Source organism: Typopeltis vanoorti, chromosome 5, assembly GCF_054136105.1.
Source record: "Typopeltis vanoorti isolate ZY-2024b chromosome 5, IOZ_Tvanoo_1.0, whole genome shotgun sequence".
Classification (NCBI taxonomy): domain Eukaryota; kingdom Metazoa; phylum Arthropoda; class Arachnida; order Uropygi; family Thelyphonidae; genus Typopeltis; species Typopeltis vanoorti.
Window position 1 is genome coordinate 32,514,435 of NC_143553.1, and position 27,879 is coordinate 32,542,313.

At 38.6% G+C, this 27,879-nt stretch overlaps 1 pseudogene across 2 annotated transcripts in view; it reads left to right on the top strand.

Annotated features, from left to right (window-relative positions):
* The window catches only part of LOC150106295 (hexosaminidase D pseudogene), a 51,358-nt pseudogene that overhangs the window by 10,236 nt on the left and 13,243 nt on the right, over nt 1-27,879 (top strand). The window contains exon 2 of one of the 2 annotated variants that reach the window (XR_016548296.1): nt 5,513-5,663. The exons of the other annotated variant lie outside the window; for it this stretch is intronic. The product of XR_016548296.1 is annotated as a hexosaminidase D pseudogene, transcript variant X1 (transcript). The remainder of the gene's footprint in view (nt 1-5,512; nt 5,664-27,879) is intronic. 2 annotated transcript variants of the gene reach the window in all.

The window sequence follows — 27,879 nt, forward strand, 5'->3', positions numbered from 1 at the left end:
TTGAGCCTCAGGACTGGGTCAGTCCCAAGGGGGTGGAAAGAGGGGAAAATAGTTCTGCTGCACAAAGGTGGTTCCAAGGCTGCTGTTGAAAATTACCAGCCAATCAGCATAACAGGAATCATTATCAAGGTCTTAGAGAAAATAGTCAAGAGGAAAATACAAGATTGGATAGAAGAAAATGGGATACTGTATCGGGGACAGCATGGTTTTGTGAAGGGTAGGTCATGCCTCAGTAACTTGCTCACGTATTATAACACAGTGACGGCTGAACTGGATAAGGGTAATGGGTTTACAGTGATTCTACTGGACCTTGCTAAGGCCTTTGACAGGATACCACATGGAATTCTAATCAGTAAATTGCAGCATATGGGGATGGACATAGGGTTGGTGAGATGGATAAGAGGGTGGTTGATGGAGAGATATCAGAGAGTGGTTTACTCAGGAGTAGAGTCCACAAGACGGCCTGTGACTAGTGGTGTGCCACAAGGATCTGTTCTTGGACCACTGCTGTTTAATTTGTACATAAATGATATAGGAAAGGATCTGAGAGGAACAGTTCATTTGTTTGCGGATGATGCGAAGTTGGGTAGGGCAATAGTGAATGCAGATGACGTCAAAATTTTGCAGGATGAATTGGATAGATTGGAGGTCTGGGCTAAGGAGAATGGATGTCAATTTAATGTGGCAAAATGTAAGGTTATGCATTTTGGGTTGAAAAGATTGGCACAGTTTACTGCATTGGTGGAACCGTGCTCCAGGAAATTGATGAGGCACGAGATTTAGGAGTGTTGGTGGATAAGGAATTGAAATTTAGGTGACACATTGCAAAAGTGGCCAAATCAGCTCATCAAATCACTTGGTTGCTGAAGAATACGTTGACAAGCAGAGACAAGCAGGTTATTGTTCCTCTGTATCGAGCCTTGATAAGACCCCATCTCGACTACTGTGCTCAGATTTGGTCACCTAGGTTTCTTCTTGATGGGGAGGAGGTGGAGAGGATCCAGAGGCGAGTGACCAATATGATAGCAGGTCTGTGGAATGAACCTTATGAGAACAGGTTGAGGATTTGTGGGTTGCAAAAATTGGTTGATAGGCAGAGGAGGGGAGATATGATTGAGACATTCAAATTACTGAAGGGTTTCTATAAAATTAATTCAGAAGATATTTTTGAGAACAGGGCTGGTTGTGGGAGGACTAGGGGACATCCATGGAAACTGGGCAAAAGTGTGGTTAGTAAAGGTGTTAGAGCTGGGTTCTTTACTTTTAGAGTAGTGAATGAGTGGAATGCGCTCCCTGAGTCTGTGGTGGATGCTGTGACAGTGAATGAGTTTAAAGCGTGGTATGATAGATACTGTATGAATGTCGAATAGTTGTGATAAATATGATTTGGGGCCTCCCTCGATGAGTCTAATGACTCCCTGGAGTTGCCCGTAATAATAGTAATAGTAATGATTACTATGTGGCTAGTCATATTGTGAGGAAAGGATATATGTGGAATTATAAGACTGGTGATTATGACAAGCTTAGGAGACAGCTTGGAGCTATAACATGGAACGAGGATTCGAGCAGTAAGGAAATAAATGCTGCATGGGAACTGACAAAGAAATACATAACAGCATCAATGTGCGAATGTATTCTGAAGGCCAAAAGGCTGAATAAGATGATGAATGTGAAGCTTAAGTATGAAATCTGGAAAAAGAAAGTACTTTGGAGGAACCCTTTCTTTTAGGTTTACACGGTTCTAAGAGCAGGAGGGTAAAATTGTTCTACTGCATAAAGATGGTGATAAGGCTGTAGTTTCAAATTATAGCCTGGTCTGTATATCTCAACTTGTGGTGAAGGTCCTGGAGAAATTGGTGAGAAGTAGGATGCAGAAATGGGTTGATAACAGCAGTATTCTCTGTGGTTATTAGCATGGGTTTGTAAAGGGGAGATCATGTTTCACTAACTTATGTACTATAACAAGGTGATAAATACCTTGAACAGGGGAGATGCATATACAGTGGCGTACTTAGATTTTGCAAAGGCTTTTGATAGACTGCCAAATGACAAGCTATTAAATAGAATAATATAAGCAAGTAAACACAAGAAAGATATTTAATTAGCCAAATATTTCAGTCTGAAAATTGCAGACCATCTTCAGTGGCACTACAAGAACAGTTTTAGAAAATACAAGGTGGAATACTAACAATAGATCATTTAAAAATAGAACAAGCTGCGTGATGTTATATCGCTAAGTATTAAAGGGAATATTTTTAAGCAGAGACATGATTGAAATAAAGATATTAATTACTAATATTAAATAACATAAAATTAATATGAATTAATGAGTTATCCTGATAAGACTTTCCCAGATTTTTGATACAGATATACAGTCATTCCAATCCAGGTTAGGATGATGGAGTAAGGCCTCTACACTTTCTTTGAATAAACGTTCAAATTTATAGTGGGATCTATGTAAGAGGAGTTTTTGATCAAAGGATGTTGTGGTTAGTTTCTATCCCGTGCTGAGCCAATCCAGATTTTTTTAGGCTTGTTGTGATGAATGAAGGATTCATCCTTCATTGATCACAACAAACATCACAACAATTAAAACCCAGATGCAGCTCTAATGAACATCAGTCAATACGTGCCAAGAGACTTACTTTGTTTAAAAATTCCTTTAGATTTTTTAAATTATCGAAAAATTAATGTATAGAATAGACTTGCAATTATCTGCCACAATATGGCTACAAAAATATAAAAGTACGTTTTTAAAAAATCAAAATTTAAAAAAGAAAAAAAAGTGCCTTATACTTGCTAAACACCTTTCATATGATGGTGTGGCTTTGCTTCTTAAATACTTAACTATACTTGAATATAGGTGGAACATTTTCACTGATCTCCAAATGTTAACTCTTTTAATGAGCATGTAGCTAGGCTTTATGTAATACTTGCATTTTTATGCAAGTAGGATGGTTTAGCTAATGAGTTTCATTTGCTGACAATCGTAAGTGAACTAAAATCTTCACTGGTTTTAGTTTCAGGAGAAAAAAAGTGTTTCATATTAGCTTTTGGGAAGCCTCAAAAAAGTTCTCGTGCTGCCTGCTTCACATTTAAGATTTGCTAAGTTCTAAATAATGGTTTAATAATGGTAATGGTTTGCTATATTGAAAACAATTTCCTGAGATTAAATTATGCAATAATTAAAAATAGCATTGAAGTATAGTTCTATTGATAACATTATGTGATACTGAGAAAACAGCATAGAATATTATAAGAATTCATATACATTTTTTGAGGACCTGTTAAAAATAAGTTGGAAATCTTGTAGATGTGACACATTGCATAAGCAGTAAGATGCATCATGGTATTAAAGATCCACTTTCTGCATTTTTCTAACTTCGGTACTTGTAGTAGTGAAATAGTTATGAGTTGTTAGATTAATATCTTGCAATAATATGTTGCCCTCTCCTAAACCACCTGAGACATGGATGTACGTTGTAATAAAATCCATCTAAAAATGCAATTACATCATAATTAGGATAATTAAAATTTTGTGTGTGTGTGGGTGGGTGCATTCACACGGGCATGTTAAAAATGTGGTTAGCATATCCAACTATCAGGTAGCTGGTTTAAATCCCAGCATTGGTGCTTGCAATTGTCTTTAAGTGGGAGACAAATTTCAGCATCCAATAAGCAGGGCGATGGATGCAAAACCATCCCCCTGCTTATTGGATGCCTGAGGTAGCTTGAAATAGGTTCCATGTTTAGTCTTCTCCTAGAGCAAAGCTTCTGGACTATATAAAAAATAGAAAAAACCCTCAGTTCACCTACAGTGCTATGTATTCTACAACCTTTCAGGTGGAAGTTGCATAAAAAATTAATACAATTTGAGGATAACAATTTCCCAAATTTTGGAACAGAAAGACGGTCATTGCAATTTAAGCTTATGCGATGGAGTAAGGCGTCAGCATTTTCTTCGAATGAGCATTCAAATTTATAAGTATAGTTATGTAAAAGTTGGTATTATCCCATTGAATCCTGTGGCTAGCGTTGTCAGTTCCACATAGCCATATCCCACCATTATCAAATCTATGAGATTTGATAATCGCAGGATATGACTCTGGTGTTCTGAAATATGTTTTTTAACTGATCTTTATGTTTGACCAAAACAGGGCAAATTGCAAGAATATAGAACTTGGTAAACTCCAGAATACACATTCAGAAAGGTCTATAACATAAAGAATAGGAGTTTTGCAGACGTCTCCCTTTTAAGTTGAGCTGGTCTAGCTCAACATGGAATTGAGAACACAAGTCTAGGATCCAGTAGAATAATACCAAACTTTTGCATCGCTGCACTTATAAATTTATTCAAAGAAAAAGCCATTTATCTCACTAAATACTATAGTTTGCCCTCAGTCTATCCTCATAACTAACATTGTAGAGTCCTGATATCATTTTGTTATCTGCTGACCTGATCGGAGCAGATAATCCAGATCTCACCGGATCAGGACTTTATATAATGGAATTGCCACTCTGTTATTTTTTATCTTTGCTGGTTGAAGTTTGTACTTAGTATTGCTGTAGTCTTCTGGGTTACCTTCACCACCTTTCATCCAATGCTACATGCATGATGCCCTCAGCATAGATACTAAACAAATTTTCAAACAAAATATCTGCATAAAATATTTTGGCACGAACATATAACAAACAATGACTTATATAAGCTAACTGTGTTAAAAAACATCAAATAAAAAATGCAGATAGAAATGGATTGGACACATACTGAGAATGGACAGCACAGAGATTCCTAGAGTGGCTTTATCGTGCATCCCAGAAGGAAAACAGTAAAGGAATGGCTTAAATGAGCTTGGCAGAGAATGACAAAAGATAAGAAGACTGGCTGGAAGAGCTGGAGAGAAGCAGAACTTGGTGGCTCAGGACAGAGGTATATGGAAGAAACAACTCTCGGTCTTATGTGCCATGAAGAGGATAAGTAGTAAGTAATTCATGTTGTGAATTAAGATAATAAACATACAACAATATTATCATTACAACTGCATGCCAGCTTAATGATTACAGAGGGTACTGGAAGAATTACACTTGGCAGTGAAACAATCATCTTATTAAATGAATTTTTTTTTTTTAGTAAGATCTCTGATTTCTATAAGAGTGGTGATGACTTACAAGTTATGCAAAATTAAATATTTGTGAATACATGACCTATTTATTTCATAATAAATCTATAGATGCATGATAGATGTTGTTATTATTATTATAATGGTGTCTCCATAGGTCGGAAGACTCATTGTGAGACACTCTACATTAACACACTAACCATTATTCACACAATACTTATCATACTTCTTAAACTCATTCGCAGATGAAGCACTCTTACCCATCTCTGTCAACGCATCCACACATTTACCACCCTCCAAGCAAAATATCTAGTCCTAACACACTTGTTAACCACACTCTTACACAATTTCCAGGCATGATCCCTCATTCTCTTCTTTCTTTTTCCTATCAGCTAGTTTTTGGAGCCCACAGACTTTCAGTCAATCCTCATAGGAAACATTCCACAGACCTGCAACAATCTTTGTTACTTGCCTCTGGAACCTATCCACCACTCCTTCATCACCAAGGAATCCAGGTGACCAGATCTGTGTGCAATAGTCCAGGTATGGCTTCATTAATGCCTTATAAAGTGGAACAATAAATTTCACTTTAGAAGAATTTATAAGGGATAGGGAATTTATAACAATCAATTATAACCTATCCTGCTTGTTAGTGTGTTCTTCAACAACCATGTAATTTGATGTGCTTTTTTGGCCACCTTTGCAATATGCCTTCTAAACTTCAGTTCTCTGTCTATAATAATCCCCAAGTCCCTTGCCTCATCAACTTCTTGCAGTTTAATTCCATTAATATAGTACACAGCATGTAATCTCATCCTCCCAAAGTGCATCACCTTACACTTAGCCATGTTCAACTGATAGTCATTTATCTTTGCCCATACCACCAGCATATTTTAGTCGTCCTGCAAGATATCTATATCACCTTCATTGACTATTGCTTTTCCCAGTTTTGCATCATCATCAAACAAGTAGATATATCCTGCCAAATTATTTCCAATATCATTAATGTTAATTAAACAACAGATGGCCAAATACTGAGCCCTGAGGTACACCACTAGTCACCTGCCACCTGGACTCAGCTTCTTCATAAACCACTCTTTGATATCTGTCCATCAACTACTACTATATTTTATTTGTAACAGAGGGCAAGAGATAAATAGTGCCACATCTTATCATGGATAGAAATTACTTCACATTTTAGAAACACTAGCAAGGCATCTTTGAGAGCATCTCTGCACAAACTAACTTTTGGCAATTACAAAAAAAATTACCTCCTGGTTGAAAATGAAACTTCTTTATTGCATTCATTGGAGGCTCCCTGTGATCAGATAATTTGATAATGAATAAGATGATTTTTATAAATGAAAAAAAAAAAAATAGTGTAACTTATGCAAAGAAAATAAGGCAATACATTTTGAACACATTATCAACAAGGCTGAAAATTCACTTGTCATTGATAACTCACCCATGGTGAGTGGATTTATGCAGCCCTGATCCAAGTGCTAATCCTCCAGAGACTGACTTCTGACTTTCCTTTTCATTGATACTGCTCCTCCATATCCATACACAATTGGCTGTCTAATAGATATCAGGCAGCCAGTTTCTAATCCAGTCCAGTAACCTAATATCTAAACTCATTTTCCAAAATTGTATTATTATTATTTTTTAATATATGTGAGGGTGGTCTGAAAAGTTCTCAGCCTAACAATGAAAAATACGAATTTATAATTTAAAAATTATTTTTATTTTTCAACATAATCTCCCTTAAGACTAATACATTTATTCCAATGTTCCATCACCATTATCCCATTCCTGTAGTGGTTCTCAATAAGATCTGCAAAATATCCCTCTACAGCCTTGCAATCACCTCTTGATTTGAAGAAAAATGCTGACCAGCAAGGAAGAGTTTTGGTTTTGGTAAGTCAGAGGGAGCCAAATCTGAGGAATAGGGCAGATGTGCCAACAATTCATAGTGCAGATCTCTTAATTTTCCTAATAAACAAAATGCCTTTAGCATTCCAAAACATTGATGCCATGACCTTTCCTGCTGATGGAACTGACATCATGTGCTTTGGCACTGAACAACTGGCTTCTGTCCACTGTTTTGACTGCTGCTTGGATTCTGGTGTGTAATGATGAATCCAAGTCTCATCCATAGTTATAAATTGACACGCAAAAGTTTTATTCTTGTCAAAATGCTCGATGCACTGTTCAGAGATTTTCATGCATGTGTGTTTTTGATCTGCTGTGAGCAATTGTGGCACCCATCTTGCGCAAAAGCTTTTACATTTGCAATTCTTCATGCAGAATATATCCTACATATTCTTTGAAATGCCTATCTTCTTCTTCTTTCACTATACCTTTATCCCATATTAAACAGGGTCGGCGTTCCCATCTTTAATCTTCTTCCTCCAGGTTCTCCGGTCAAGGGCATCTTCCCGACTCCATCCTTTCTCCCTAAGATCCTCTGCCACCTTATCTTTCCACCTGAGCTTGGGCCTGCCTCTTTGCCTCCTTCTTACCGATTGGTCCGACCTTAATCATTCCTTATCCTGTCCTTCTTTGTCACACCACTCATTCATCTCAACATCTGTATCTCCTCCACCTCCATCTTCCTCTCCTGTGCCTTTGTTATAGGCCACATCTCCGTGCCATGAAGCATCGCCGGCCTCGCTACCATCTTATACAGCTTTCTTTTCATCTTACAACTCACTCTCTTGTTGCACAGGACCCCACTCATCTTCTTCCAGTTCATCCAGCCGCATGTTATTCGGTGCTGTATTTCCTCATCCAGGTCTCCATTCCTCTCGACAACTAACCTGAGGTACTTAAATTTCTTCCCTGAAATTAACCTTTCACCCTGGAGTCGCATAACCATATCCTCGGCACTCCCCGTTGATATATATTCAGTCTTTACCAGTTAATTCTCATGCCTCTTGCTTCCAGTACCTTTCTCCACTCTTCCAGGGTCTTTTCAAGCTTCTCTCAGGATGATTTGCAAAGAACAATGTCGTCAGCAAACATCATGTTCCATGGCACCTCCCTCTTAACATCCTCCACTAGTACATCCATGACCAGGTCAAAGAGGTAGGGACTCAGGGCTGATCCTTGGTGGAGCCCGACGACAATGGGGAACCCCTCTGTCATGCCGACACTAGACCTGGCCTGAGTTTTGCTCCCTCATACATCTCCTTCACCAACCTCATCTTACTTCTCTGACACTCCCTTCTTCCTCATACACCTCCTGCCCTGACCACTCTGTCGTACGCCTTTTCCAGGTCAATAAACTCCATATGCAGCTCCACCTGCATCTCCCTATATTTCTCCATTAGTCACCTTAGCGCAAATATCGCATCCGTTGTCCCTCTTCCTGGCATAAATCCAAACTGCTTCTCGCCAATTTTTGTTTCCCGCCGTATCCTTCCTTCAATTACTCTTTCCCATATCTTCAAAGTGTGTGATATCAGCTTGATCCCTCTATAGTTGCCATAGTCCTGAACATCTCCTTTTCCTTTATAGATTGGGACGAGAATACTTTTCCTCCATTCCTCTGGTATCTTTTCCTGTTGGGCTATTTTCTTCATTAAATCTCATAACATGTCTGCACCCTTGCTGCCCAGACTTTTCCACACTTCCCCAGGTATCTGGTCCACTCCCACAGCCTTTCCGTTCTTCGTTTTTCTCATTACCCAAAGCACTTCCCCTCTGCTGATGTCCTGCACCGATCCCTCGTTTGCCTGTCCATCCTCACACCTCTCTCTTGGATTCTCCTCATATAGCAGATTACGGAAATATTCTTTCCATCTTCCTATGATTTTTGTCCTCCTCTTGTAGTTCTACTCCTGAGGCGTCCTTTAGCTGCTTGACTGATGTTATGTCTTTTGAGGCCTCTAGCTTTTGCTATTCTCAACAACTGAGCTTCACCACCGTTTCTCTCCAGTACTTCATAAACCTCGTCAACTGCCTTCGCCCCTGCCACAGCTCTTTTTGCATTTTTCTTCGCTACTCTATATGCCTCCTTGTCGGCTCTAGTTCCAGTCATGTCCCATTTTTTCTTTGCCTCTTTCTTTTCCTTAATCTCCAACTGCTTAACAACTTAACCTCCTCATTCCACCACCATACCTCCTTATCCTCGGGCGGCCCCTTTCCTGATGTTATACCGAGCACCTCTTCTCCAATTTTTCTAATAATCTGACTATTTACATTCCACATCCTCTGGTAACTTCATTTCTTTCTGTACCTTTTCTTTAAACTTATTCGTTGGGCCTTCCTCTTCCAATTTCCACCACTTTATTTTCCTATCTTTTTGCCACTTCTGTGATTAACTGATATGATTAATTAAAGTGATTAACTGTAAAGTTAATCACTTTACAGTTTTTCACCTCCTACAGATGTTTCCTACATGCACATAATATAAGTCAATCTGACTCATTCTATCCCCGCTCTTATAGGTTATCAGGTGTCCAACTCTCTTCTTAAACCACGTGTTAGCTATAGCCAGGTCGAAGGCCACAGCATACTCTACGATTCTTTTACCTTCGTTTCTTTCACCACTACTCCAACCTCCGTGCACCCTTTCTTCACCACTTCGTCATCTTCCTACATGCCTATTCAGGTCTGCTCCAATGATCACTCTCTCACCATCAGGAATTCCCATTACAACCTGGTCAAGTTCTCTTCAGAATGCCTCTTTCACCTCCTCATCACAACCTACTTGTGGAGCTTTGCCACACACTATCACAGCCACACTTCCTCCAATCTCAAGCTTAACACTCATAATCTGATCGTTCTTCTGGCCCACCTCACAGATTCCACTCTTCAGCTCCTTGTAGATGATGATTCCAACTCCGTTTCTTCCATTCTCATTTACCCCACTGTAAAACAGTTTCTATCCTTCAGCCAGCTCCTTTGCTTTGTTGCCCTTCCACCTTGTCTCCTGCACGCACAAGATCTTCAGCTTCCTTTTTGTCATGTCTGCTATCTCCCTGCTCTTCTCATTCATTGTACCCACATTCAGCGACCCGATTCTTACTTTACACATTCTCTTTTTCTGTTGGACTCGCTTCTTTAGTCAAACCCGTCCTTGGTTCAGTAGCCAAAGCCCACTTCTCACAGTCCTTGGGCGACGGAACTGCGCATCGCTTATGGGGAACGCCCTAGCCGTTGTCCTTTCTCCGTTATCCTTGGTTTTGGCATGTTTTTTTTTTTTTTATGGCCGGATGCCCTTCCTCATGCCAACCCTCTGCATTTATCCGGGCTTGGGATCAGCACCGAGATGAGCTGGTTTTCCCACCCCAGTGGCTGGATTTTTCTTTTGAAATGCCTATAGTCTCAGCAATTTCACGCACTTTGACTCACCGGTCATCTGATACCATATCATGCACTTAATCGATTTTTGGTGGTGTTACACTTTTTGGACGTCCTTCACGTGGATCATCTTCAAGGCTGGTACAGCCACGTTTAAACTTGGCAGCCCATTTCTTAATTGTCGAAAATGAAGGAGACGAGTGCTCATGAACTTCGAATGAATTTCTTTTGAGCCTTCTTTTACAAAGAATTTTATAACCACACGATGCTCAATTTTATCCATTTCAAGGGATACAGACAACACTTTTGCTTCAGACAGCTGTATAAAGCAAACTATTTGATAGAATCACTTGCAGTTTCACAGGGATGCTTATGATAGATGTACCAACTTAGAAAGAAAAACTTGCTGATAGTGTTGCCATCTATGGTCGAGGCAGAGAACTTTTCGGACCATCCTCGTACATATACATCTGAATTGTGTTTTATCTTAGTTACCATATTACTGCATGTTTAAAAGGATTCTGATGTAATGCATACATTTTTCTGTTCTTTTGTATTCAAATGTTTATTATTTTTTCAACTAACTGAAATAATTTACAATATGTGTAACAATATTTTTGGCTAATGATTATTATTTTGTTATGGCATGCATGTTTTGTATAAATACGGAAGTCCCATAAGAAAATTTGCATCATGTCATCATATGTATGAAACGATACTCAAACAATTGGAGCTTCAATATTTGTACTGATTTTTACTTGCTCAAATTACAGAAAATACTAATCTAAGTGAAAGACTACTAGCTAGAAAGTTTTAAAATATGCATAAATTTACATGATTGCTTAAGGACCAAAGCTACATAGCTGGAAGAAGACTTCCTCTCAAAGAATGCATAGAAGGAACTAACCAGGGATGTTGACCTAATATCCAGTTCTCACCTTCTCACGGTGCATTCCTTAGTAGGTATCTACCTGGTTACTGAATGAACAAAGATGTGTGGCAATTGTGCCAACCAAATTCTATTCTTATTGGCTTCTTTTGGTTTAAAACAATGATGGTACAATAGGATGGATGTCATGACAGCTGGAGCATTGTCCAGTTAAACAAGGTCACCTGCTGTTTTTATTAGGAAATCAAGAGTGAACAGTGAAAAGTTAGCTACTGGAACAAACTTCAGTCTATTGGAAGAATTCCAGATAGGCACCATCAACGTAAGAGGTATAGGCAGAATCAACCAACTTCTATCACAGCCTTCCGTTTCCTCCCCCCCCCCCACCACTCCACATTAGGCACCTGTTTGTGGTGGAGGGGAACTCCCAGTGAGGACACTAGTCCTTTACATTCTTCCTATTTTTCTCTGTTTTTCTTCCTGTATTCTTTGCTGTACTTCTCCCGAGTCTTTATTATCCTGTTTTCCAGACCACCACTGGGATCCAATGCCCTATCTCAATATTTTCTATACAGTGTGACTTGTAAGCATAAATAATTGTTTTATAGGTCCTCCATTCATGATGCAGTTGATATTTTCAATGTTTCTGCCTATTTTCATTGTCTTTGTCTCATTAATGCTGATTGTGAAGACAATTTCAACAGGCAGTTGATCACATCTCTTCATGAACTCTTTGTAATGGGTTCAGATTTTCAGCAGAAAAAAAGTGTTTGTATACAATTCTGCTGAAATTGCACTTTTACCCAAATCCAAAGTTAAGAATCAGAGTATTATTCAAGTAACAACAGAAGTGAAGTTCTTAGGACTCATCTTTGGCAGAAAGCTTACATTTCTTGCACACTTTCATCAACTAAGGGAAAAGTGCAATGGAGCATTGAATTTCCTTCACTATCCACTTCTGAAGGGTGCAGATCAATCTTCGTTGCTTGATCTTGATCGTGCACTTGTACATTCAAATCTTTGGATTTTGGGTTCCAAGTCTACAGTTTTACAAGGCAGAATAGCCTGCTCTGTTTTTCACATTGCTCATTCAAAGTCTTTGTGTCAAAGAATCTGCTCTCGCTTAGACAAAAACAGTTATTTCTTAATTGTGACTTGAAAATAGTCTTTTCCAGAGTATCCTACATGGGCTAGTATCTTTTCTTTACCTTGGGAGGCTCAATAGTATACACGTAGACTGCCATATGTTCCTTTGGTAGGCATGGTAAAGAGATTATGCAAGCTGTTTGCTGACATTACCCACACCAAACATAACAGCATCATCCCATAAAAAGTTTAAACTCCATCATGCAATCCCTCATTGTGTGCCAACTAAGGAAGTCTCACACTCTGTCATTCATTCATCTACATGTGATTATTTTAATCTTCATATAGCAGAACACTTGATTTCTTTCCCATCTGTACCAAAGTCTTTTGAGCTGGATGTTTAGTAGCTTGTTGAAGGTGGGCAGGAGAAGTCTTCTCAGCCGCTGATTTGCGAACACAGGGTACTTGCTGTCCTTGGACGAAGAAATGGCTCTCATCTGAGAATATGACCACCTTCTATTCTCAACAGTCCAATCTTTGTACACTTTTGTCCACTGGAGCCTCTTTTTTCTGCATAATCTTCGTAAACAGTTTTCTTTTTTGATTATGCAAGCTGTTTGCTGACATTACCCACACCAAACATAACAGCATCATCCCATAAAAAGTTTAAACTCCATCATGCAATCCCTCCTTGTGTGCCAACTAAGAAAGTCTCACACTCTGTCATTCATTCATCTACATGTGATTATTTTAATCTTCATATAGCAGAACACTTGATTTCTTTCCCATCTGTACCAAAGTCTTTTGAGCTGGATGTTTAGTAGCTTGTTGAAGGTGGGCAGGAGAAGTCTTCTCAGCTGCTGATTTGCAAATACAGGGTACTTGCTGTCCTTGGACGAAGAAATGGCTCTCATCTGAGAATATGACCACCTTCTATTCTCAACAGTCCAATCTTTGTACACTTTTGTCCACTGGAGCCTCTTTTTTCTGCATAATCTTCGTAAACAGTTTTCTTTTTTGGTCTGTGGGCAGTCTTCCCTACTTCCAAAAATCTTCAATGGACTATCATGTCAGAAAAATTAATCCCCTAGCTGCCAAGTCTCAATTTACAGCAGACAATCTTTAGCTAATTTTGCTTTTCTTAACTAGTAAATGATTTTGAGTAAGTGTAGTTTTCCTTTTTCACCCACATTTTCCTTTTCTGTCAGGAAAAAAGGTACCTGTCTCCTTAAACGTCTTTAAAATTTGCATTAACAGTACCCAAACCAACACCACACTCATTGGCAATTTGTCTTTGAGTCATGAATGCTTTCTTGGAGATGTATCCATTTTATAGCTACATAAAATGAATAAAACACTGAATGTCAACTTGTTTACACTATTAAAAATGCACAACACTATTAATAAACATCGTAGAGTCAGTCAATCTTTAAAGATGAATCGGCCAGCAAATAGAAGCACAAATAATGCTACCGCGTGTGGGAGAGTTGACGCACCTAACTCAAGCCCACATAGAGTAGGTGAGAAGACAGCAATGCAGAACACAAACTGCATATATAATATTTCAACCATCAACATCAGAACGCTGTACAAACCTGGAAAATTAAAACTGATAGAGAGAGAATTTGAACTGTTTAAATGGGAAATAGTGGGAGTTGCAGAGACCCACTGGACAAGTGAGGGAAAAATCAACATAAAAAACGCAAGCATATCAGGAAGGAAAGATAACCATCACAGAGAAGGTGTAGCACTAATCATTAAAATATGGCTCCTGAACTCAATAGTTGATGTAAGATCAATTTCCTCTAGAATCATCTCAGTAAGATTCAAAACAAAAGAAAAAAGAATATATATAAAAATAATAGAAGTTTATGCCCCAGACCACATGAAGAGCAGGAATATAGCCAATTTCTTGAACAACTGCAAGAAGAAATCTGGCAAACAAGTACAAGAGATATCCTGATTATTATGGGAGATTTTAATGCAAAGATCGGTCAGTACTGTGAGATAAAACAGAAGTAATGGGGAAAATTAGGTCATGGAGATATGAATGAGAGAGGAGAGGACTCTATTAATTTTTGCAAAATAAATCAACTGTTAATCACACCACAGGCCACAACACAAATACACCTGGACATCACCAAACAGTGAAATCAAAAACTATATAATTGTTAATAAGAAATGGAAACATTCCTTCCAAAATGTCAAAACATTAAAAAAGATTGACATGGATACAGACCATGAACTACTATCAGCCAAACTAAAAATCAGTTTCAAAAGAAAGAGAATAAACCACCAAAAACAAAAGAAGAAAGACATCTCAAAACTCAACGATAGCTTGACAAGATCTAACTATCAGAGAACATTAATAGAAAAATTAAATAATCTTGCTTTAGATACAGTCTCGGAGTCTTGGGGAAAGAAAAAGGTAATGAAATTATTAAAGAAACAGCAACAAAACACCTGGGCTACCAGACAAGAGTAAATAATGATTGGCTTACGCCAGAGGTTTTGGACTTATAGGAGAAAAAAAAATATATTCAACACTAACTTCTCAAAAGAAGATAATGAAGAAAACAGAATATTATACAAAAATTTGAAAAAAGAAATAGGCAAAAAATGCAGATTAGCAAAACTCACATATTTACAAGAAAAAGCAGGAATATGCGAAGAAGCATACAAAAAACATGACTCCAAGACCTATGAAATAGTTAAAGAGATAACTAGAACATACTCACCCAACCCACTTTCAATATTGCAAAAAGATGGAGTCACAACAAGTAGCCATGAAACAAAAGAAATATGGACCAATTTGCAGCCGAAGAAAACGTAGATCAAGACGCCTTGAACCCAGAAGAAACTTCTTTTACTAAATGAAGAAATACATAGAGCATTCAAACAAATGAAAAATAATAAAGCACCAGGCACAGACAACATTCAAAAAGAACTTCTAAAAAAGAGAGAGAAAACATCTCTGCATCACTGACAGTCTTTCTTTAATTATGGAATTTTTGTTGAATGCTCTAGGGTTCTCAGAGTGATAGACAAGAAGTGGTTTAAACTTCATATCACCACTAGTGTTAGCTCCCAAAAGTAACGTCAATCGGTCTTTCATGGGTTTATGCCCAGGAATATTTTTCTCATCTTTCGTGATGTAGGTACGGTTTGGCATGCGCTTCCAAAATAAACCAGTTTCATCACAATTGAAAATTTGTTGTGGACAATATTTTTTTTTAATGAATTCTTGAAATTTGAGACAGAACTTCTCAGCTTCTTCTTTATCTGCACTATCAGACTCACCGTGCATTACCACATGTTTATTGCCAGATCTCCTTCTAAACTTTGCAAACCATCCAGTGATAGCCTTGAATTCTATATCCTCATGTGACGAATGTGGAGTTTGTTTCTTCAGTTCTTCAAAAATTTCTCCAGCCTTCTCTTGAATGATAGTCATACTAGTTACATCTCTTTTCATTTCCCTTTCTTTTATCCAAACTACAAGCAATCTCTCCATTTTTTCATGGATGGCACATCTTTGTTTCTCAGATGTGATTTTCATTACTCCTTTAGCTGTTTGAGTCTTCTTGATTATATTTTTCTTAGCTAAGATTGTGCCCTGTAGACCTGTTCAAGCCATACTGCCTAGCAACATCAGACATCATCTGCCCACTCTCTATTTTGGCTATTATCTCTTGCTTGGTTTCTATGGTGAGCACAGTTCTTGACACTCCACTCCTTTTAGGCCCCATAATATTATCAGTTTTTTTTAAATAAAAAGTTCAGAAAAGCACTTACAAAAATTCAGAGAACAGAAATCAACTAGCACACAAAAAGGTTATGTATACAACTCTCAAAGTCTCGTTCCAGAAACCATTCATAGATGGCAGTAAAATACTGTTCTACAAATATATTACATACTGTCGCTTCTTCTTGTGTTTGTTCTGTGAGGTGTTCGTTATCTGAACATAAAAATCTTTCATGAAAGTGTTCGTTGTCCGATTTGTTCGCAGTCCGAACTGTTCGTTAACCGATCACCCACTGTATTACAGTGGTGTAGCCAACAGGATTTGGTTCACTGGTTTAAAACAAGTGAATCAAAGTGAGCAAGTTATAGGTTGAGATCGGGCAGGTTTGATATTAAGAGTTTTAAAATATAAATTTTGTGAAGAAGAAAAAGGATATTGTAAACTGATATACAATTATGGTTCAACCATCTAGTTCGGGAATGGATGATGGCGAGTTCTTTAAAGCAATAAATCTACAGCAAGTTTTCTGGGGAGGAATCTGATGACGTATTGGCATTTTTTGCCTACGTCGAGGAACTGAGAAAAATAGGAAATTGGACTGACTTTAAGTTGCTCATTTTACTTAGGAGTAAACTAACAGGCAAAGCGAGGAGCTTCCTATATTCTTCTCCAATATTGAAGGAGACTTTAAACTATTCAAAATTTAAGGAGCTGTTAATCTCAGAGTTCTCCTGTAAAAAGGGTCCCATCCAAACCTTGTGACAGCTTTACGGATGTGTGCAAGGTGATGAGGAGAATGTAACTAACTGCTTTAATAGATTATTATCCATTGCTCGATCCATGAGGGTGTCCCCTGAGGAGAAACCTCATCTGGAATGGATCACCTTCCAGCAATTTAGATCGGGGTTACATGACGAATTGAGGGAAGTAATCTACAAGAAGCGAGCTAAAAACTTGGAAGGATGTTATGGTTTAGCTAGGGAAAGGGTACTAGAAGAAGTAGCTCAGGTTCTTCCATGAGATGATTGCTACTGCGAGACTGTGGTGCACAGGTGCCCCCCCCCCCCTTTCAATTCACAAGTACACTTCAGACTGCTCCCTATTTCAGGCTTAGAACATGCAACAGATCCAGAGCTGATAAATTCTGCTAATCTCTGTGTAGGAATAAACTCCTATGTACAAGATATCCCACAGAGAAAAGGGAATGAAATAGGGTTGGATTCATGTAGAAATGAAGGGCCCTTGTTGCGCTCTCTGATGATACAGCCCTCAGGCCAAATTCACCTAATTACAATACCTACAGAATGCAAAATGTGATGATACTAGAACTGAGTGGACGGCAACCCTTATCACTTGTATGGGGATTAGTTGAAGATATCCCTTGTGATATCCTGCTCGACACTGGGGCTCATGTGTCGAGCAGGATATCACTGGGGCTCATGTCTGTCATTCCCATTTCTCTGGTTAAGGAGTTCATTGACAAGTTCCCTGATAACACCACCAGGTTATCCCGTTAAGATAACTGGAATTGCTAGGTTGATCTTCTAGTATTGATGAGAGTGAGTGTGAGACTCTCCATACCCTGTTTTCCAGTGAGCTTCTCACATTAACTCCTTGTCCTCCCGGAGGTCGCTTACACAAGTAACCAGATCATTTTAGTTCTCGATTTCCTGGAGAAATATCAATTCATGTGCGATTTTGCCACCAGAACTATATCCCTGTGTGGAAAGAAGTACCAACCAAAATTTAAGACAGGGAATTAAAGGGGAGCGCGTGAAGCATTAGAAATAGAGTCGACAAACTCAGGGGAGGGATATTAAAATAGGAAAGGGAAATTATTACTCGATGCCATCAGCTCATCGAGGTCAGAGCAAGATAAGATAGAAATTGGGGAATTTGTTCATTTGATGTTCCAGCGCTATCCTCTTGTATTCACAGAGGATGTTAGCTCATTATCTTGTACTGACAAAGTGAAACATGCTGTCCAGATCATGACGGATTCTCCCGTGTATGTTAAACAGTATCAGACCCCCCCCCCCCCCTTAAGTACCTGGATAAACTTCAAGAGCTGTTACAAAATTATGAAAGGGCTGGTATCATAGAAAAATCAAATTCCCAGTGGAATAGCCCTTTCATTTTGGTGGAGAAGCCTAATGGAAATCTGAGATTTGTATTAGATTTACGAGAGGTTAACAAAGTCACCAAACCCATTGACTTTTCTCTTTGCAACATCGAGGAATTTTTGTTAAGTCTAGAGGGAGCAAAATACTTCTCAACGTTAGACTTGAACTCAGGCTATTTTCTGATTCCCCTTAGGAAGGAAAATACTTTGCCTTCACCATACGATGGCAAAAGTATCAACTCTGTCGACTTCCTCAGGGAGCCAGAAACTCAGCTGTGAGTTTTCAGTGTCTAATGAACTCTGTTTTCTCTCAGGTTGGGGAGGGGAGTCATATGCTTCCGGGACGACCTGTTGATTTACTCGCCAGATTTGAAAACACACAAGGAGATTCTGTTGGGCGTTCTGGACAGGTTGACCAAAGCACAAATCTTTTCGAAATGCTCAAAATGTCAGTTCTTCCTGAAGGAGGTCGAGCATTTGGGACATATTGTGAGGCTGGGATAGTCCCTACTCAAGAGAATGTGACCGCAATACTAAAGGTGAGAATCCCCACATCTGTGAGGCAAGTTCGGAGATACTTAGGAATGATAAATTTCTATAGGAAATTCATTCCCGAGTGCTCAAAATTGATGGAACCTATAGTGAAACTAACCAAAAAAAGGGGTGAAATTTATATGGGGGCAGAACAATGGTGTGCCTACCAATCCTTAAACCTGGCCTTGACTAGGTCTCCGGTCCTCACTTACTTGGAAAAATCATTTTACCTATCGGCGGATGCCTCAAATGATACCATTGCATCAGTCGTGGAACAAGGGGAAGAATTTAGGCCTTCCTCAGCAGGAAACTCTCGTCCTCCAAAAAAAAAAATTACTCGGTCATAGAAAAGGAAACACTGGCAATTGTGCATGCCCTCAGAAAGTTTAAGTACATGTTGTTGGGACAAAAGGTAATCCTGAGATCCGATCATAAACCTCTGTCTTTCCTATCATCCATGAAGGATGAGAACCAGAGGATTATTCGTTGGGCTCTGGAGATGCAGGAGCTCGAGGTCAAAATAAATTATATCCCTGGTAAAAAACAACGTAGTAGCAGACTATCTATCTAGGTCCTTGGACACTGAATCAGAGGAGAGCGACTGTCCAGATGGGGAGATTGTCAATTCAATACACAAAGCTGAAGAGATGGAGGAGAACAAAAATAAACCCCCATCTTCAAGTTTGGGAAAAACCCATCATTTTAGAGGCACAGAGACAAGGCCCAATATGGGGGGGGGGGGTATCAGGAAGTATTGAAAGGTGAGAAACTCACAGAGGAATATTCGTTTCTGCATACCTTGCATATAGACAGTGATGGTCTTCTGTTGTCAAAACGACATCACTGGGAGATGGAAAGATAAAATATTAATTCCGGTAGTCATGATTCCTTGGGTGCTACACACGTTTCATGACATGGATTTGGTGGGTCGTCAGGGGTTCTATAGAACGTGGAAAAGAATAAGAGATAGATACGTGTGGAAGGGGATGAGGGGGGATGGCGAGGCCTGTGCATCCTCCTGCCATTTATGCCAGAAAAAGTCAAGCTGCGGAGGAAGGGCCTCCCTCCATCCTTTCCCTATCCCCACACGTCCGTTTCAGGCTGTGGCCATGGACATCATAGGGTCTCTTCCAACTAGCTCGAAAGGAAACAAATATATATTAGTTGTAATAGATATGTTTTCTAGATTCCCTGAGGCCACAGCTATGAAAGACCAAACAGCATGAACTGTGGCAAACAAACTGTTCAAACTAATTATTTCCAGATATGGAACCCCCCCAAACACTCCTCTCGGACCAGGGCTCGAACTTTACTGCTGAGGTCATGCTTCAGCTATGCAAGTTACTAAAGATAAAAAAACTGTTCACCACTCCTTATCACCCCCAGAGGAACGGGATGTGTGTGAGAGGTTGAATAGGACCTTGAAACAGACACTCTCCAAACTAGCTAACAGTCAGATATCGAACAGGGATGACTATCTCACACACCCTCTTTGCTTGTAGAACTGCTCTACATGCTGCTATCAAGGAAGCCCCTGCAGTCATACTGTATGGGTTTGGACCATTGTTCCCCAACGAATGTAGAAGCTTGCGGGCAAATACATGATTCCCTGACATTGATGAATATCTAAATAATATAATAATGGAAAATAAAATAGTATTTGAATTGGTGGTGGAATCTAGTAACAACAGCTCACAATGAGCAAGAGCATTCGCAAATAAACTATGGAGATATAAGGATCTAAAACCAGGAAACCTTGTCCTCCTAGAACAACACTCTAACAATAGGAGGGGAGGAAAACTAGGGAAAAGTGCTGCAGGACCATATAAAATTGTCGAGAACATCCCCGGTGAACTTCAAAATAAAAGAAATGACAAACCAAGAAAAAACGCTAACTGTACACTCCGACAGACTGAAATTGTCTAAGAGCAGGCCAGACCGATTGGTTTGTCTAGGAGACTCGATAGAAAGGGTGTGGGGGAAAGAGGGGAAACTCTCTCAGAGTAAACAACCACTTGTAAAGTGCTGACAAGGTGAAGCATATGAACAATTCTCTAGTTATAACAAATATAGGACCTATGCTGGCTCAGATCATAAGGATGAAAGAGCCTTAAATGAAAATAAGAAAATGGAAGGATGCCTAAATGATGAAACAAAAAATTTTGTTCAAACAAGATATGACCTGAGACCCAGACAAAAGTAGACAGCTCTCCCCCCCCCCCCCCCCCGAGATTGTTCAGGAGCATCCAAAAAAAAATGAAAATAAAAAATTTGTAGAAGGATAAGCCTTTCTTTAAATTCTGAATGAAAGAGAATTTATTTCATAATTATTTCATTTAGATTTAACGAGTAACAACATTCCTGGAGCTAATAATTGTGCATCAGAGAACAGAAAGCTGAATGTAAATTACCGACACCGTTTATAATTCAAGTATTTTTCTCTATCCATTTTACTGTTGTTGGTCATTGTTAAATTTACCAGAAGTTAAAAATATGTGAACCTTGTGTTAATGTGTAACTATCAGTCATAATGCAAGCTAGGTAATCGGATTAAGCATTGAAGACCTGAGACGAACACATTTATCAGAGTTGAATTGCTTGCGGAAGTCTCCGGTGAAGCACGTTGGGTGAAGTGGCAGCACTGCGTGCTGGATAAGTTAGGTGACGAGAGCAAAAAAGAAGAGAACATGGCATAGGAAGAGAGACATCGCGCCTCGGATATATAGAGCTTGGCAGCACCAGCTCGGGACTTTTTCCTTTTTCTTCGTTCTACGGATTCAAGTTCCGGGATTCTCGAGGAACGTTGCAGGAGTGTGTAGATGTGTAGTGAGGCTGCCCACCGGTCAAGCAGCAGTTCAGCGAGTACAGACTTCGGCCATGCGGAAGACAGCGCAGACCGACAAGTTATGCCGAGCCACCTGATCCGATAGCTGCAGACTAGATTAGCTTACATCGAAATAAGTGAGCCATTTCCAAGCCCTCCAGTTGATTCCTTCAGATAAGATCAAGCAGACACCTGATCATCGAGACGAAAGCACTCCATAGACGAATGAGAAGAAGACGATGTATTTCTGGAGTCCCTGGTAATGTTGAAATTTTGTTCTATTAAGCTTAAGTACTAAGAGGGATTATTCGTGTTCGTGCAAGGAACTTTCTAGTTAATCAAGTTACATTAAAGGAAAGGACTTTAGAGCTAAAGCAAGGAGAAAAAGGGGGAACTGTATGTTGTAGAAAAGAAGGTTGTATAGGAATTTGTTTATGCTTTGTGGTGTACTTAGCCTGATAATTCATTAAGCCTCAGGAAGCTCTCAGTTCAACTTACAAAACTTTCATAGTTTTTACAAACATTCGGTTCTGAAATAATGTTGGATCTAGTATCCATTTTGCATGTGTAATACACCACACTTTTTTATCTAATGGCTGCATTTCCCACAATATAAAAAAAAAAAAAAAAAAATCAATTCTTTCTCCTGTCCACTACCTTCTTTTCAGAAAGATTTTAGTAATGCTATCACCATCCCCTATGTCTAAGGCACATCAGGAAAAATATCCAGGATCTTAAAGAAATACAATCTTTGCACCACTTTCGATCCCCACTTAAAACTAGCTACCCTTATCTGCTCCATTAAAGAGAAATTGCCTCTCCTGACAGTGATCTCCAGGTGCATATAGAGATCCTTGTTTCTCAAAGTTGGCCTGCTATGGACAGACAAGAAGATCAGCTACCATCTGAATGGAAGAACATAAAAAATGCATCTGCAGTTATGACTCTGGTCAATCTTGCCTTGCAGACCATGCTTTGGATATAGCTCAGAATCAAGTGGAAAAAGACAATCACTCTTCATCACAGTAAATTTAGAAGAGAAAGATTTTTTAGAATCCATAGCTGCTCTTAGCAATCAGCGTAATTTGAATGAATATGATTGCATCAAACTTCCCAAAATATGGGAAACACTAATACTTCGAGATCCGAGTTTACATCCTATGGACACCTGCCACTGACAGGTGTCCATAGAAGCATTAAATACTATTTTTAATTGAAATTGTTATAATTCTTGACCACAGAGATTAATGAATAACTAACTCTTATTTAGAAGTATTGGTCAAGTGTTAATAAACTATTTAATAATCAACTAGTTTCGCCGGCTATTGCTGTCGGCATCTTCAGGGTACAAATAAGGTAAGCAAAGTAAATTACACACTAGATGTTAACTAACAATTCTAATTCAATAACAAAATAGTACTGAGCGTGAAATAATACACATGGCACGGATACATGATTTACTTGTTGAGAAACATTTTGTAGTTGGTGCTGGAGTTCATTTCGTGTGTTTAGTGATCTGATTAAGGTCTTCCATATACCAGGTAGGATTAAACCTTGATTCCTGTTGAGGTTTTTTGTGGAACGGGCGACTGTAGCTGCTTCTTTGAAGATTCTGAAATGGTTGTTTTCTTCTATATAAGGCATATAACTTTTATTCCATTCAATAAAGTGGTTGGTTGTAGAGAAGTGGGAAGAAAGGCCAGATATATCTTGTTTGTTATTTCTTGCATAACTGATGTGTTCCTTTTGTCTCATTTCGAAGACGTCTGACCAATGTAACTAAGACCACAGGAACAAGGGATGTTGTAAACTCCAGCATACTTGTAGAAAGGATGGAAGTCTTTCGGTGATCTTAGAAATTTCTGAATAGTTTCAATTGGCTTGAAGGTCACTCTAATATTGTGTGGTTTTCGGAGGAGAGCCAGTTTTTTGGAAATGGTACCAACATATGGAATAGTTATAGTGGTGATATATTGGGTGACATCACATTGTCTTTGTGGTATGTCAGAGAAGAGAATCTTGTTGATGAGTCTTCTAGGGTAGCCATTTAAGGATAGGTTGTTAGATATTGTAGTCAATTCTTCTTGTAGCTCATTTTGATCCGTAGTAAACTGTATAGCTCTTTTCTTTAGCATATGAATAATGCTAAATTTTTGAGACGTGGTGTGATGAGCTGAAGTGTAGATAGCGTCCAGTATTTGTAGGTTTTCTATAAACAGATAAGTTGACACTGTTATTTTCTTGTTTCTTTATTATGATGTCCAGGAATGGTGGTAGTTTGTCCTTTTCAAGTTCTAGTGTGAATTTGATAGTATGGTGAATGAATTGATTTTGTTTAGGTAATCCAACTATTTTTAATTGTTTTGTTATACTGTTTCACTCCATTAAACTTTTATCATGAGTTTTTTCCAGCACTTAAGCCTTAGTACAAGGATGTTGGCTCTCCTGCCTGTTTGACCATAGTAGAGCAGTGTGCAACTGCAAGGAACCTGGTAGATCTAAGGAATGTGGCTGGTCTTTGGTATAGCAAATAAGGGATGCCAATTTTTTGACATGGTCTAAGTGGTTGTAATGTCATATTTCTTTAGGACTTTTGTTAATTTTTCCATCTGGCCAAATGGAAAACACATATGTATAGCATAGGCCAAACAGTGGGCTTGTGTTGGTCAGAATTTAAAGCTTTCTCATTGAAGGTCTTCATGAAGTAGTTGGCCTGGGGAAGGGGATGTCCCCTTTAATTGTAGAATTTTCCTTGTCAAACAAAATAGCAAGAGTTTGTGGTGAATAAACTGAAAAAGGAATGGGATATTGTGAAGAAATATAGCAGGAGTAAGATTTAAGGTGTCTTTAAGCGATACATTGGTGAGAGAGAGGAGAGACGTTAAAACTATCCATTATGTCAGTGTTTTGGAGTGCGAAGTTTTCTATGCTGGATTTAGAAGTTGACTGAGTTTTTGTGTGTGTGTGTGAAGGAATGTTGTCTGTTATGAGAGCACTTGGGCTAAATGTTTGGCTGATTTGTATATGGGTGAATCAGTATCATCTACAACGATTAGTAATGGCACATTTTGTTTGTGGATTTTTTGGTAATCCATATATCTGGGGGGGGGGTCTAGAATTAATGGTGATCTCCATAGGCAAGAAGTGACCTTTTTAAGGAGACTGAAGTGTTCTGATCTTTGTATTGGTGGTATCATAGAGACTAAAAGAAGGTAGGTAGAGTGATCTCTAAGCAAAGATTCAAGTGTATATGTTTAATCTTTGGGCTTTAAAACTACAGTTGACATTCTCCATTTATCTGCTTTCATAATTATTATTCTGCTGTTTTTTTATTTTCAATAGAACTTTATATTCCTTCCTTCCTTGAGAGGTTGCTTTTTGGTGGTTTTGTATGTACACTGGCTACATCCAGTTTAACGTTATTAATGTTATCTTGTTCCACTTGGATCATCATTTCAAGTCAAGAATAACAAACGTAGTGAATAACAGAGCAGGGTGTAGTAAGACAGAGGAAGATGTGAAAGACAATGGAACAGTAGAAGAAAACACATGAAGAGTGGTAAAGATATAGCCAGAAATAGATGGGTTAAGTTAGGATGTGTCAAGGGCCTGCTTTTCAAAACTCCATGTGAAAATTGGCAAGAACCTGTTGCTGTACCTGTGTATATTTTGTTCTTCCAAAGACCTTCGTGCAGGGGGGGGGTCATTTTAAAAGTGCTAAGGTGCATTCATGATACTGTTGAAGCTACTGATGACAATCAGTTGAATGGCAAACCATCTCCCATTTTTGGAATAGCTTGGATATATGCCTGCTTCAACACAACTGCCAGCTGTTGGTTGTAGAGCTGATATGGGATAGGTATTAGTTCTCAAGCACCATATTGAGTACTATTGGAAAGATGCCATTTGGATCAGAAGACTTTAGTGTCTAAGTTATTTAGTATTCTTCTGATGCCTTTGTCCAAAAACTACAGGAGGCATATTGTGCACTGTTTCTGCTATGGTAAAGCCATTTTGCCTTGGACATCTGTGCACATTTGAAGGAAAAGATTAATACCAGGAAATCAGTTTTATCTTTAGGTGCTGTAACAGCAGTGCAATCTGGATGACAATGGTGGGAACACAGGTGTAAGTTATGTCTAATGGCCTACAAGGGACCAGAGCACACAGCTTCCATTTGGAAAGGAGGTAAATTTACTGCTGTTGGCTTTTAGGAAGTCAGATTTCAGTTTGTTACAGTTGATTTGCACCTATAGCATACTTCACTATAGGCTGAGTATGGAGCTGGGGTTCTTGTTTTAATTGCAAAACTGCATTAAAAATGAAGATATTGAATAGAAGCTTGTCATTATTGGTATTCAAGAATGTGTGAGTAGATCAAACTGAATTGGTGCAATTCTTAAACAGAATGGGAGATGAGGAACAATTAGCAAAACTGTTCCTTCCTGTCTGGAAACAGATCTGGAAGAAGATCTAGGTGTGTGGATTGATGTAGTCAGTAATGCCTTAATCATCTGAGGCAAATAACAGATTAATTTGGAAGAAATATCGACTTTCATTATGGTAGTTGATACTGTGATAATTGTCTTGTGCACCCTTTGAGGATTTATATTAGAACTTGATGAGAGTTAGTTATCTGCACTGCAAATTGTTCATTATAATATGCAGTTGACATTGGTAACTTAGAGCACATCCAGTAATGCGGATAGGATAAGGATTAAATAATTCAAGGACCACATCCTTTTCGGCTACACGCTTTAATACTCCAATAAGCAGGATGGTGGCACTTTTGTGCCATTCAGCAAAAATTATCTATTACAGATAATTTTTGTTCACAAAAAACACTCATGTCATAGTGGCATTAAATCCATAATCTGTTTGCTACAATGGAGGGATGCTATCCACTCAACCAATGTAACTTGCCATGTAGAGATTTTTATTAGAATGGGTTGGGGAAGGTGTAGTGTGGCAATTCAGATCAACCATAATTTTCAAAATTTATGATCTGCTATCTAAATTTATTATTCCACTACAGTTTTATGTGCATATCTTTAATATTTGTACCTTTATTTCATTGAAGTTAATTACTGTGGTTATCGTGTAATTTATTATTTATAGTTTTATATGCATGATGTTGACAGTGGTATTGAGATAGCATTGTATTTCAAAGTAACCAAAATTAGTTGGCTACTCATTCCCCAATCTAATAATATTTTTCGCTGTTTTAGGACTCCTTCAGTAGTCTGCTATAATATCGGTTTTGGACCTGCTCCCCCCCCCCCACTCCCCAGTTCATGTACCATTCATTGTTTCATTGCAGGGAGTCAGAGTTTTCCAATAATTTTTCCTCAAGCTGTGTTGCATAAATAGTGCATTGTTGCGTTGAAAAAGACATCGATCTCTGTAGAAGTATTGAAAATATGTCGTCATTCATCCTTTCAAATACTGCACCCAAAAAAATATCTATCTATATCAGGAGAAAAATCTGCCAAACCATTATAGCTCATGCAATAAGGAAAACAGTGGGGCATAATTCACTGCTCCTTATAACATGTTCTTTACACTGGTGCAGCTGCCTTTACATGATATCATGCTACTAACTTGAATCCATATAGACTCTGACCTTCTGGTTGATCCTTTCAACATTAGACTGCTAATATTTCTGCATCACCTTTCTGGTCACCCTGTCAGTCTCTTGTTGTTAGTTTCCTAGGCTCTCTGTGCATATTTGAGGTGGCACCCATCAACTGTAAGCAGAGCCATCACCAGATTAGATCGTGCCCTGAGGCAAACAATTAAATATTGCCACTGATGGATTATAAGAAAAAATATAAGAAAATCTCCAGTTGCTAATTTGTTTTTATTACAAGAGAAACATTAATGCAAAATGATTACATAATAATATTAATTAAAGGTTTGCTCTACGAAGATGATTAAAATATAATAAGCACATAACCAAACTAAATGCCGTATATTTCTAAAATATCTTGTTGCCGTAATACGGCGCCTACTGCGATATGGCTGAACGAGTGCCCTTATTAAGCGGCGCCGTGAGGTAGGCTGCCTCTATGCTACACCCTGTCGACGGTACAGACTGTAAGCAATATTATCAGCCATTTCCATTGGTTGATAATATTGCTTATGTTTTGTCATGAACATAATAGCTCTAATATGTTATCTTGTGATAACACCTCTTTCATAGTCCATTAACTTCTTCCCATTCAGTTGATGACATTAATACCATTTGTCTT